This window comes from Scyliorhinus torazame, chromosome 1, assembly GCF_047496885.1.
Source record: "Scyliorhinus torazame isolate Kashiwa2021f chromosome 1, sScyTor2.1, whole genome shotgun sequence".
Lineage (NCBI taxonomy): Eukaryota > Metazoa > Chordata > Chondrichthyes > Carcharhiniformes > Scyliorhinidae > Scyliorhinus > Scyliorhinus torazame.
In genome coordinates, this window is record NC_092707.1 from 31,508,355 (window position 1) to 31,522,322 (window position 13,968).

A 13,968-nucleotide genomic window follows, 5' to 3' on the forward strand; every position below is an offset into this window, starting at 1 on the left:
ACCAGAAGGATGTGGAGGCTTTAGAGAGGGTGCAGAAGAGATTTACCAGAATGTTGCCTGGTATGGAGGGCATTAGCTATGAGGAGCGGTTGAATAAACTCGGTTTGTTCTCACTGGAACGAAGGAGGTTGAGTGGCGACCTGATAGAGGTCTACAAAATTATGAGGGGCATAGACAGAGTGGATAGTCAGAGGCTTTTCCCCAGGGTAGAGGGGTCAATTACTAAGGGGCATAGGTTTAAGGTGAGAGGGGCAAGGTTTAGAGTAGATGTACGAGGCAAGTTTTTTACACAGGGGGAAGTGGGTGCCTGGAACTCGCTACCGGAGGAGGTGGTGGAAGCAGGGACGATAGTGACATTTAAGGGACATCTTGACAAATACATGAATAGGATGGGAATAGAGAGATACGGACCCAGGAAGTGTAGAAGATTGTAGTTTAGTCGGGCAGCATGGTCGGCAGGGGCTTGGAGGGCCGAAGGGCCTGTTCCTGTGCTGTACATTTCTTTGTTCTTTGTTCTTTTGTCTGTGTGGAGTCTGCCCTTTCTCCCCGTGTCTGCGTGGGTTTCCTCCGGGTGCTCCAGTTTCCTCCCACAGGCCAAATGTGTGCGGGTTAGGTGGATTGGCCATGCTAAATTGCCCCTTAGTGCCAGGGATGGGCAGGTTAGGTTATGAGTTTACAGGGATAGGGCGGGAGAATGGGCCTAGGTGGGGCGCTCTTTCAGAGGGTCGGTGCAGACTCGATGGTCCGAATGGCCTCCTTCAGCACTGTTGCAATTTTATGATTTAAGTAAAGGGTGAAATGCCATATACAATATTTTAAAAAGTACTATTTTAAAATCAATGGAAAATTTAACATGGAATGGAGAAATTTACATGCCACAAATATAAAATTGTTTTTCCAGGGTCAGAGAGATTATTCAGCAATAATTAAGACTTTGTACACCACTGAAGAGCCAGTTGCACATCATTTCGATTTCGAGTCGATTTCGGCGGGAGAATCAGCTGGTGAGTCAGTTTCAGCGGGAGCAGTGCGGAAGTGGCTGCTGGGAGGTAAGTCTGTCCTTTAAAAGCACTTGTCTTTGCAGGGGCAGGCCAGTCGATTTCTGCGGGAGAATCAGCTGGTGAGTCAGTTTCAGCGGGAGCAGTGCGGAAGTGGCTGCTGGGAGGTAAGTCTGTCCTTTAAAAGCACTTGTCTTTGCAGGGGCAGGCCAGTCGATTTCGGCGGGAGTGGAGCTGGCTGGTTAGTCAATTTCAGCAGGAGCTGAGAATTTTTTTTTTTTAATTAGTGTTTTAGGCGGGAACAGGAAGTCGACCCGCGGACGTCTGGGAAGACCCTCACCAATAAATTCTGGTGGAGAGGAAACCCGAGACACTACACGTGTAGTGTCTCCCACCCGCCCTCCTCCTCTAACCTAATAATAAAACCCATTGGTCTGAGGTAAGTACCATATTTTATTATATTATTATTATTTTTTATAAAAAAATCGAATTTAGTTGTTAGCCAGATCTTGGTAGAAAGTTAGAGGAATGGCAGGGAAGGGAGTGCAATGTTCCTCCTGCAGGATGTTTGAGGTGAGGGATGCAGTTAGTGTCCCTGCTGATTTTACCTGCAGGAAGTGCTGCCATCTCCAGCTCCTCCAAGACCGAGTTAGGGAACTGGAGCTGGAGTTGGAAGAACTTCGGATCATTCGGGAGGCAGAAGGGGTCATAGATAGCAGCTTCAGGGAATTAGTTACACCAAAGATTGGAGATAGGTGGGTAACTGTAAGAGGGACTGGGAAAAAACAGTCAGTGCAGGGATCCCCTGCGGTCGTTCCCCTGAGAAACAAGTATACCGCTTTGGATACTTGTGGGGACGACGACTTACCAGGGGTAAGCCATGGGGTACGGGCCTCTGGCACGGAGTCTGTCCCTGTTGCTCAGAAGGGAAGGGGGGACAGGAGCAGAGCATTAGTAATTGGGGACTCTATAGTCAGGGGCACAGATAGGAGATTTTGTGGGAGCGTGAGAGACTCACGTTTGGTATGTTGATTCCCAGGTGCAAGGGTACGTGATGTCTCGGATCGTGTTTTCCAGGTCCTTAGGGGGAGGGGGAGCAGCCCCAAGTCGTGGTCCACATTGGCACTAACGACATAGGTAGGAAAGGGGACAAGGATGTCAGGCAGGCTTTCAGGGAGCTAGGATGGAAGCTCAGAACTAGAACAAACAGAGTTGTTATCTCTGGGTTGTTGCCCGTGCCACGTGATAGTGAGATGAGGAATAGGGAGAGAGGGCATTTAAACACGTGGCTACAGGGATGGTGCAGGCGGGAGGGATTCAGATTTCTGGATAACTGGGGCTCTTTCTGGGGAAGGTGGGACCTCTACAGACAGGATGGTCTACATCTGAACCTGACGGGCACAAATATCCTGGGGGGGAGATTTGTTAGTGCTCTTTGGGGGGGTTTAAACTAATGCAGCAGGGGCATGGGAACCTGGATTGTAGTTTTAGGGTAAGGGAGAATGAGAGTATAGAGGTCAGGAGCACAGATTTGACGTCGCAGGAGGGGGCCAGTGTTCAGGTAGGTGGTTTGAAGTGTGTCTACTTCAATGCCAGGAGTATACGAAACAAGGTAGGGGAACTGGCAGCATGGGTTGGTACCTGGGACTTCGATGTTGTGGCCATTTCGGAGACATGGATAGAGCAGGGACAGGAATGGATGTTGCAGGTTCCGGGGTTTAGGTGTTTTAGTAAGCTCAGAGAAGGAGGCAAAAGAGGGGGAGGTGTGGCGCTGCTAGTCAAGAGCAGTATTACGGTGGCGGAGAGGATGCTAGATGGGGACTCTTCTTCCGAGGTAGTATGGGCTGAAGTTAGAAACAGGAAAGGAGAGGTCACCCTGTGGGGAGTTTTTTATAGGCCTCCTAATAGTTCTAGGGATGTAGAGGAAAGGATGGCGAAGATGATTCTGGATAAGAGCGAAAGTAACAGGGTAGTTATTATGGGAGACTTTAACTTTCCAAATATTGACTGGAAAAGATATAGTTCGAGTACAATAGATGGGTCGTTTTTTGTACAGTGTGTGCAGGAGGGTTTCCTGAAACAATATGTTGACAGGCCAACAAGAGGCGAGGCCACGTTGGATTTGGTTTTGGGTAATGAACCAGGCCAGGTGTTGGATTTGGAGGTAGGAGAGCACTTTGGGGACAGTGACCACAATTCGGTGACGTTTACGTTAATGATGGAAAGGGATAAGTATACACCGCAGGGCAAGAGTTATAGCTGGGGGAAGGGCAATTATGATGCCATTAGACGTGACTTGGGGGGGATAAGGTGGAGAAGTAGGCTGCAAGTGTTGGGCACACTGGATAAGTGGGGCTTGTTCAAGGATCAGCTACTGCGTGTTCTTGATAAGTATGTAGCGGTCAGGCAGGGAGGAAGGCGTCGAGCGAGGGAACCGTGGTTTACCAAGGTAGTGGAATCTCTTGTTAAGAGGAAGAAGGAGGCCTATGTGAAGATGAGGTGTGAAGTTTCAGTTGGGGTGATGGATAGTTACAAGGTAGCGAGGAAGGATCTAAAGAGAGAGCTAAGACGAGCAAGGAGGGGACATGAGAAGTATTTGGCAGGAAGGATCAAGGAAAACCCAAAAGCTTTCTATAGGTATGTCAGGAATAAGCGAATGACTAGGGAAAGAGTAGGACCAGTCAAGGACAGGGATGGGAAATTGTGTGTGGAGTCTGAAGAGATAGGCGAGATACTAAATGAATATTTTTCGTCAGTATTCACTCAGGAAAAAGATAATGTTGTGGAGGAGAATGCTGAGCCGCAGGCTAATAGAATAGATGGCATTGACGTACGTAGGGAAGAGGTGTTGGCAATTCTGGACAGGCTGAAAATAGATAAGTCCCCGGGACCTGATGGGATTTATCCTAGGATTCTCTGGGAGGCCAGGGAAGAGATTGCTGGACCTTTGGCTTTGATTTTTATGTCATCATTGGCTACAGGAATAGTGCCAGAGGACTGGAGGACAGCAAATGTGGTCCCTTTGTTCAAAAAGGGGAGCAGAGACAACCCCGGCAACTATAGACCGGTGAGCCTCACGTCTGTAGTGGGTAAAGTCTTGGAGGGGATTATAAGAGACAAGATTTATAATCATCTAGATAGGAATAATATGATCAGGGATAGTCAGCATGGCTTTGTGAAGGGTAGGTCATGCCTCACAAACCTTATTGAGTTCTTTGAGAAGGTGACTGAACAGGTAGATGAGGGTAGAGCAGTTGATGTGGTGTATATGGATTTCAGCAAAGCGTTTGATAAGGTTCCCCACGGTAGGCTATTGCAGAAAATACGGAGGCTGGGGATTGAGGGTGACTTAGAGATGTGGATCAGAAATTGGCTAGCTGAAAGAAGACAGAGGGTGGTGGTTGATGGGAAATGTTCAGAATGGAGTACAGTCACAAGTGGAGTACCACAAGGATCTGTTCTGGGGCCGTTGCTGTTTGTCATTTTTATCAATGACCTAGAGGAAGGCGCAGAAGGGTGGGTGAGTAAATTTGCAGACGATACTAAAGTCGGTGGTGTTGTCGATAGTGTGGAAGGATGTAGCAGGTTACAGAGGGATATAGATAAGCTGCAGAGCTGGGCTGAGAGGTGGCAAATGGAGTTTAATGTAGAGAAGTGTGAGGTGATTCACTTTGGAAGGAATAACAGGAATGCGGAATATTTGGCTAATGGTAAAGTTCTTGAAAGTGTGGATGAGCAGAGGGATCTAGGTGTCCATGTACATAGATCCCTGAAAGTTGCCACCCAGGTTGATAGGGTGGTGAAGAAGGCCTATGGAGTGTTGGCCTTTATTGGTAGAGGGATTGAGTTCCGGAGTCAGGAGGTCATGTTGCAGCTGTACAGAACTCTGGTTCGGCCGCATTTGGAGTATTGCGTACAGTTCTGGTCACCGCATTATAGGAAGGACGTGGAGGCTTTGGAACAGGTGCAGAGGAGATTTACCAGGATGTTGCCTGGTATGGAGGGAAAATCTTATGAGGAAAGGCTGATGGACTTGAGGTTGTTTTCGTTGGAGAGAAGAAGGTTAAGAGGAGACTTAATAGAGGCATACAAAATGATCAGGGGGTTAGATAGGGTGGACAGTGAGAGCCTTCTCCCGCGGATGGAAATGGCTGGCACGAGGGGACATAGCCTTAAACTGAGGGGTAATAGATATAGGACAGAGGTCAGAGGTAGGTTCTTTACGCAAAGAGTAGTGAGGCCGTGGAATGCCCTACCTGCTACAGTAGTGAACTCGCCAACATTGAGGGCATTTAAAAGTTTATTGGATAAACATATGGATGATAATGGCATAGTGTAGGTTAGATGGCTTTTGTTTCGGTGCAACATCGTGGGCCGAAGGGCCTGTACTGCGCTGTATTGTCCTATGTTCTATGTTCTATTTAACAATGTGAAGTATTCTGAAAGGTTTTTACAATGAGAATAATAACATAAAAAGTGGAAGGCACAACAAATCAGTGATTTCGAATAGCTTTTTCAACTGAAAGGATTTGAACGGTGTGTCCAATGCTGGAGTGAGGATTTACTGGCTGCAGCATCTGGGTTTCTGGGTTTCACTGTGCACATGCAGTTGCTCGAAGTTGCTGTGAATTTTCTCAATTAAAGATGGGGACCACAGACAGTTTCATCGTCATTACAAATGCAAGATCCAGACCATAAAACCAGGGCGTGATTTAATGGCAATGCCGCCCTTAAGCGAGAGTGCGCCGAGGCCGTTAAATCGCGGGAGAGGCCAGAATCGGAAACGCGTCAGGCGCCAGTCTGGTTGCAATCGAACAGGCCCGCTCCCATTGGTTAACTCAGCATCCTGCCGTAGCGTGGGGCCAACCCAATAATCACCACTTAAGCCCAATCTCATACAAGTAACCGGAGCGACCCCCTTTCTAACAGCCTCCTGTGATCTAACCACCTCCCCAGCAAGGAGTCACGTGGGTGCCGATTAGAACACTTTTTTAAAAACGTGAAGTTGGCAGAAGTGTTGCTGTGGGGACCCGAGGAGGTGGGTCGCCACCTTATCTCATAGGCAAAGAGCCTGGGGGCACTGGAACCGATGCCCTGGTGCTCGCAAGATGGTGGGGAGCCACTGTGGGGTGGGGGGGAGGAGCCAGCCTCGGTTGGTGTTGTCCGACATTGACGGGCTGTTGCGGAAGGGTGGGGGGGGGGGGCTGGTGGCCACCCATGGCCTGGGCTAGGGGATGGGGGGTGGGGGGGGAGGGCGAGAGGTGATGGGTGTCACAGTGCCCGCTGGTCTGCCATGCCAATCCATGGAACATGTGGTCCATTCCAGGGGCAACCCCAGACCTTGCCCGCCTGCCCCACTGACCACCCATGGGTGCTACTGCCCGCAGAGACCTCTGGCCGCACAGCTGAATGCTATGGCTAATTGGGAATTGGCAATCGTAGTTAGGTGAGAACTTCACACATCCCAAGTGTATCCCTGTGGGTGGGCGGGCCATGTAGCAAGTGGGAGGTATTGCCCAGCATCCCAATCGGACCTGGTGCCTGGACACTGTGCCTAGATACTGCGGGAGGCAACACCTAGGACGTAGTGGCCCAGTTGTGTGAACCAGGGAGGGGATCAGTGCCCGGTCACGGTAACGTTACGTGTGAGTGTCTGGGGCACAGGGTCTGGGGTCAGGCACTGAGTGCCGGACATCCTGGTCGTGCTTCCGGAGACGATGGCTGTTGCCACTTTCTCCCAGGCTGCGGTGGCTGCCCTGAAGCTGACCCTCCGTGACCTCGGGGGAACAGGGCATCCCATCTGGCCTCCACCATATCTAGCAGTTGCCCCACGTTGGCGCCACCAAAGCCCGTCTCCGTGGCGGCATAGCTGCGAGCAGAGTGGGGTTGGCTCTGCAGGATCGGTTTCAGTGCTGCTGCCACTTGTCAGCGGGTTGCTGGCGAGCGCAGTCCCCGGCAAATCAAGCGGCAAACCAATATTTGCGGCGTGAATCCTGTGGGGCCTCTTTAAGTGGGTCAATTAACATTTTATAACAGTGACGCCTCACGGGGCCAAGCATCGGGGAACCCGCGGCAATTCCCGCTCGCTACCAACATTTAAATTGTGCCCGATTAGACGTGGGAGCAGAAGTAGGCCATTCGGCCCATCGATTCTGTTCTGCCATTCAGTGTGATCGTGGCCAATCTGGTCAGAGAGGCCAGCCCGCCGATCGGTGGGCCCCTATCGTGGGCCAGGCCACATCGGAGGCCCCCCCCCCCGGGGTCAGAGCCCCCCCCCGGGGTCAGAGCCCCCCCCCGGGGTCGGAGCCCCCCCCCCCCCGGGGTCAGAGCCCCCCCCCGGGGTCGGAGCCCCCCCCCCCCGGGGTCAGAGCCCCCCCCCCGGGGTCGGAGCCTCCCCCCCGGGGTCAGAGCCCCCCCCCCCCGGGGTCGGAGCCCCCCCCCGGGGTCAGAGCCCCCCCCCCCCCGGTCGGAGCCCCCCCCCCCCCCCACAGGCCGCCACCCGACCCTTGCACGCAGAGTTCCCGCCGGCTGCGAGCAGGTGTGGACGGCGCCGGAGGGACGCGGTTTTTATTTCACGGCCGCTCGGCCCATCCGGGCCGGAGAATCGGCTGGCCGGCGGCGTAGAGCGGCCCGCCACCGGCGTCGTGGCGGCGTTGCCCGGTCGCGGGGATTCGCTGGCCCGGCCCAGGGCTGGGAGAATCCCGTCCCATATCTCCCGTTTGATGAGCAGCGAATAAGGAAAGCTCTCTGACTGGGAGTAGTTCTGGGTTGTGTGGCGACATTGGCCGCTGCCTTGGAATTGCCTCCAGATGAGAGGGATGTTGGTCATTGGCAAGAACACATTGAAACACCCAAAACCGCAACAGAGCAGAGTTCGCAGTTTCAACTCAGATTGATGTGTAACCGATAGAAAACCACTTAGTGGGAAAGAAAATCACATGCTTGTTAAAAATGTTGCTCTTTCATTTGCACCTAAAGTTATTGACGTTGAGGAAATGCAGAACTTTAGGAACAGCAGTGGGCCCATCAAGCAGATCTATTTGTTTATCACCGAAGACTGGGGCGCTCCCCATCATTAGAAAGCACAAATCGCCAATAGTAAATGGTCATTTCCTGGTGGTCGTGACTGGGAAGGCCAGGAATCTGGGGAGGCAGTTTGTAAATCAGGACCTCAGAACGTGCAATGTAACCTCTCATTAGCAAGGGGAAAGTCCTGTGCCACACACACAATGCTTTGACAGTATTGTGAGCCCTTTTACAATGCCGCTGGAGCCAAGGCACACTCTGACTATTGAGAGTTAACTTCTTGGAGGGTGTTGCACTCTCTTTACTGTAGTTTATTGTGGCTTTTTAAAAGCCGTTTTGCTGTGTTTTTATGGCTGGTTTCCTTTTTGCTTGGGTGAGCTCTTTTTAAAAATATTTTTTTTCTCTGTTCCTTGTTCATTTTGCAAAAGCTTACTGCTGCTGCCCGCTGTAAATCTGCTCCCGGTATCTGCATCTCTGAAAAAGAGATTATTTTCCTGGCACTCGGAGATTTAGACAAAGAAGAGAATTTCAGAGGAGTGCAAGTGGGCGATCTGCCCTCATCTACCCGTAGCCTAGAATAAAGTACAGATCTGGCCCATAGTACGAGGGACATATCCCTCCTATCTCCTTATGTGTCTCAGTGTTAAATTGTTCCAATGCTAAAGGTGTTGCATGCATGAGGAAATCAGAAGTAATTCACCTCCATACAAAGTTAAAAGGAAGTTATTAGTTAGGTCTCCATTGTAACTGAGGAAACATGCCTATATGGAAACATAGAAAGTTGGAACAGGAGTAGGCCATTCCGCCCTTCGAGCCTGCTCCGCCATTCATTAATATCATGGCTGATCATCCAACTCAATAGCCTGCCCCCCCCCCCCCCACAATATTTGTTCATCCCCTTTGCCCCAAGTGCGATATCTTCTTGAAAACAGATGCCAAAGATCCCATGGATTTTTCGAGAAGAAAAAAAGATGGGGAGTTCTCTGTCTTGGGCAGTGTAGCCCTCCGAAGAATATCACTTCAGTAGGTGATCTGGACATTATTGCATTGCTATTTGTGGGAGCTTGCTGTGTACAAATTGGCTGCCATGTTTCCTGAATTACAACAATGAAAACACTTCTCAAATGCCTCATGGGCAGTAAAGCACTTTGAGATGTCATGAAATCGTGAGGAGTGCAAAGAAATGTAAGTCTCCCTCTTGGTTTTCCAAATGACCTTCCTTGGTAACTCATTCCACTTTCTGCTATAAAATGTTACTCCTCACTTCTCCTTTCATTCTTAATCTCCTCGTTCTTAACTTGTTGCCCCTGGAAACAACCTTTCACCTTGAGCCGTTTCCTTTTCAGAAGCCTTGACGCTTGTTTGAAAAAAAAACTTTTCTCCTCGTACCCCTGCGCTCCTGAAGACATCCCGGCATCTGATTCTCATTCAAGATACCTTTTTGGGCGAGTAGTGTACAGTGAGTGCTTCTGGGGCTATTTGGACATGGAGCACAGCATACCTGAGCCCAATGCTGCCCTCAGCCACTACCCACACACTTTATAAGTCAGCTTGATCAGAACCCTGATGTTCAGAGGTGCTGCTCAGTATGAACATTTCCATTCTGCAGTTGTGGGTCTGTGTGGGAAAAACATGTTTATAACCACTATAGGTTCTTATCTTCTCGTGTGCCTGAGATAAAGTCTGATAACAAGGAAAGAGTCCTTGGGAAGTGAACAGACTTCACAGTAAATAAAGATACATTTAAAATTTAATTTTAAATTTAGGGGTGAGAGCCAAGAATTGATCAGCATTCAATTCATCGGAGGTAAGATGTAACGCTTCTTTGAGCAAGTCGACATGAAATAATCTTTAGCTCCTGGGGCTGGTAACCACTTGAGCCGTCAGAGGGTGGTTTCCATGTGCTCAGGGATCTGTTATCAGCCGTAAATCCATAGAATAGAATCCCTGCAGTGCAGAAGGAGGCCATTCGGCCCATCGAGCCTGTACCGGCCCTCTACCTTGACACCCTGCCTTGACTCATGCCCCCACTCCAGACCCGTAACTGCATCTAACCTGCACATCTTTGGACACTAAGGGCAACTTTAGCAAACATTTGGAAATAGGAGACACAAACTTCTACAATTACCAGTCTTTCAACAGATTTATTTCTGACAATCACCCTGACAGTCTTGAGTCCATTCCCTAGCCCTACATCACTCCAGCTTCCTTCTCCTCACGAGTGAGAGCCAGAGGCCTATTAGTCTTCTGGCTTTGCCAGCTTTTCCAGCCCTAGTGGCTCCCCATTGTCTGCACCATGGTGTTGATGCCCTCAGCGATACTTCTCTGTGACAGGGCCATACTCTGTAGGGCCTTGGCAATGTCCACCTGCATCTGGGATGTGTCCTTCAGCAACTGGGACGTGATGTCAAGGCCCTCAGCCATGATCGTCATAGACTGAGCCATGCCTTGGGCATCACCACTCAAGACGCGGACATTGTTTTCCAGGTTTTCCACTGCAGTCGCTACCCTAGCTGCGTTGGCCTTGGTGCTACACATGGTCGCCATCATCTCCTGTGACTGAAGCCTTTGGGACTCCTCCACTCGGCTATGCAGTCGCTGGAATGTACCTGACATCCCCTCCTGAATGTCACAGCTGTGTCCTATCATCTGCATCGGCTCTGGGAGAACCTTGCCCAGAGGCTCGGCATCTGACTGGGACCCAGCTGTGGCCTGAGATCCACAGCCCTCTGACTGCTGTCTTGCCTGGGTGTTCCTTGTGGTATTAGAGGTATTACGGTACCTGATAGGCTGGAACACCATTGGTGGAAACTGTATGCTTTCTATTGGTTAGAATGTGTGGTAGCTTCACCCTGCTAGGTGGGGTATAAGAGCCCGTGCCTCCCCAGCAGCCTTCATTCTGTACCTGAGCTGCTGGGGGAAACATCTAGCTTATTAAAGCCTTCAGTTGTACTGCAACCTCGCTTTAGTGGTCATTGATCGTGCATCAAGGGCAGCAGGGTAGCATTGTGGATAGCACAATTGCTTCACAGCTCCAGGGTCCCAGGTTTGATTCCGGCTTGGGTCACTGGCTGTGCGGAGTCTGCACATCCTCCCCGAGTGTGCGTGGGTTTCCTCCGGGTGCTCCGGTTTCCTCCCACAGTCCAAAGATGTGCACGTTAGGTGGATTGGCCATGATAAATTGCCCTTAGTGTCCAAAATTGTCCTTAGTGTTGGGTGGGGTTACTGAGTTATGGGGATAGGTTGGAAGTGTTGACCTTGGGTAGGGTGCTCTTTCCAAGAGCCGGTGCAGACTCGATGGGCCGAATGGCCTCCTTCTGCACTGTAAATTCTATGATAATCTATGAATCATTCCTGCCCCCACCTGATGTGCATCAACAACTGTGTGGTGCTCACCAGATTGTGCTCCATAAGCCTGTCCACTAATGTCGCCCACCGAGGTGTGTGTCTCTGCGCTGGTGGAGGGTGGGGGTGACAGCTGTGATGCCTTGACAGTGTTCTCATCAAACCTCTCCTACGAGGCGGTCTCTTGGATGGCAGGGGAGGGCACCGTACCTGGACATGAAGGGATTGTGCCAGGGGGTGCGAGGTGTCAGCCAGTGATCTGTGAGGAGGGGGGGTGGTTGGGAAATTGAGGGCTGGCAGACGGAACTGACGACAGGAGAGAGGTGCCAACTTACCCTTGCAGCTCGGTGGAGGTCGTTGGTCTTCTTCTAAAATTGGACAGCGATCCTCCTGCTCACTGATGCACGATCAATTAGACTCGAAGACGAGGTTATATCATAACTGAAGGCTTTAATAGACTAGATCTGTTCCCCAGCAGCTTCGGTACAGAATGAGGGCTGCTGGGACGGCATCTGTTCTTATACCCCGCCTGTCAGGGCGGAGCCACATACCAACATCCAATGGCAAGCTGCTAGGCTAACCCATGATCTACAGACTCTCAGGTACCGCAATACCTGATACTACCACAGTCACGCTGCCCGCACTGACAGCCGCTGCCACTGCCTCTCTGGCGGTATTGGTGGCCCTGCTGCTGTCCTCTGACCCCCTCAGGGAATAGGATGTCCCGTCTCGCAACGCCAAAGCGAGGAGCAGGTCTGCACCCTGCCATGCTTCTGTGTGTTGACTGGGAGTGTGTGTTTAATAATAATCTTTATTGTCACAAGTAGGCTTACATTAACACTGCAATGAAGTTACTGTGAAAATCTCCTAGTCACCACACTCTGGCGCTTGTTTGGGTCCACAGAGGGAGAATTCAGAATGTCCAATTTATCTAGCAAGCACGTCTTTCAGGACTTGTGGGAGGAAACCGGAGCACCCGGAGCAAACCCACGCAGACACGGAGAAGGTGCAGACTCCGCACAGACAGTGACCCAAGCCAGGAATCGAATCTGGGACCCTGGAGCTGTGAGGCAACAGTGCTAACCACTGTGCTCAAAGCAGACCTCCCTTGTTAGCATCGAGACGCCGAGGTGCCAGAATGGTGAATCAGACAGAGAGACAGCCAGTAATGGTGAGACTCGCGTGGGGGCGAATTTTCGGCAATAATTGTCATTGAATTCGGGTTGCAATCTCGTCAACATGGCCGTCAAGGACCACGGCGCCAAACCCACCAGAAATTACACATTTTCCGTTGAACCGTGCCCTATATTCCGATGGTTGCTTGCATGAGGGTGATGCCATAATAGTGTGTTTTGTAGTGGGGAAGTTAGCCTGTCAGTCAGAGCAATAATGTTAAATCAAGCTTTCTGAATAATAATCCCAAAGGTTTTTTTTTAATTTAGAGTATCCAATTCATTTTTCCCAATTAAGGGGCAGTTTAGCGTGGCCAATCCGCCTACCCTGCACATCTTTTGGGTTGTGGGGGCGAAACCCACGCAAACACGGGGAGAATGTGCAAACTCCACATGGACAGTGACTCAGAGCCCAGGATCGAACCTGGGACCTCGGCGCCTTGAGGCTACAGGGCTAACCCACTACGCCACCGTGCTGCCCTCAAAGGGGTTTTATCTTTACTTTTTTCATCATTTCAATGGAATGTGGACGAGTCTCTAACAGGTCTGAGAATTACGGAGGATGTTTCGCTTAAAAACACGGACAAAACTTATACTTGTATCCCATTAAAAAAAAAAATTGACTTGGGTTGAGGAGATTGTGTAAAATAAATATGAAAACTAATATTATAATTTTAAAAATTCTCAGCATACAAATCACTTTCCTGCTAAGAAGGTTCAAGAGAATTCAAGATCACGGTTTTAGTGAAAATATTACATTAAAATTTTGGCCAGCACGGTAGCACAAGTGGTTAGCACTGTGGCTTCACAGCGCCAGCGTCCCAGGTTCGATTCCCCGCTGGGTCACTGTCTGTGCGGAGTCTGCACGTTCTCCCCGTGTCTGCGTGGGTTTCCTCCGGGTGCTCCAGTTTCCTCCCACAGTCCAAAGACATGCAGGTTAGGTGGATTGGCCATGCTAAATTGCCCTTAGTGTCCCAAAAAGGTTGGGAGGGGTTATTGGGTTATGGGGATAGTGTGGAAGTGAGGGCTTAAGTGGGTCGGAGTGGATTTGATGGGCCGAATAGCCTCCTTCTGCACTGTATATTCTATGTTCTAAAATGTGAAAAATCCTTTTTCTCCTCCTTTAGTAAAAGATTTGCTGAATTAAAGGAGATTCGCAGCTTCAGAGTTGTAAGTTATTGCTTCTTATGTGACGAAACTGGGCCTAATATACCAAGGGTTAATGTAAGTAATATGTGAATCCACAACAGTTATATAAAAAGGGGGAAAGACTTGCATTTATATGGTACCTTTCCGAACTTCAGGACATCTCCAAGTACTTCACAGCTAATGAAGGTTTTCTGATTTGTCGGCCAGAATTCTCGGCTGTTGGGATTGTCTGTTCCCGCCAGCAGTGCACCCCTGGCTGAGGGTTTCCCGGCAGGGTG

At 50.2% G+C, this 13,968-nt stretch overlaps 1 long non-coding RNA gene across 2 annotated transcripts in view; it reads left to right on the forward strand.

Moving 5' to 3' along the window:
* The window catches only part of LOC140429365 (uncharacterized), a 75,719-nt gene that overhangs the window by 30,522 nt on the left and 31,229 nt on the right, over positions 1-13,968 (forward strand). Inside the window, exon 3 of one of the 2 annotated variants that reach the window (XR_011949059.1) lies at positions 902-1,165. This is a non-coding gene — a long non-coding RNA (uncharacterized lncRNA). The remainder of the gene's footprint in view (positions 1-901; positions 1,166-13,968) is intronic. The other variant, XR_011949060.1, reaches the window with a different exon arrangement.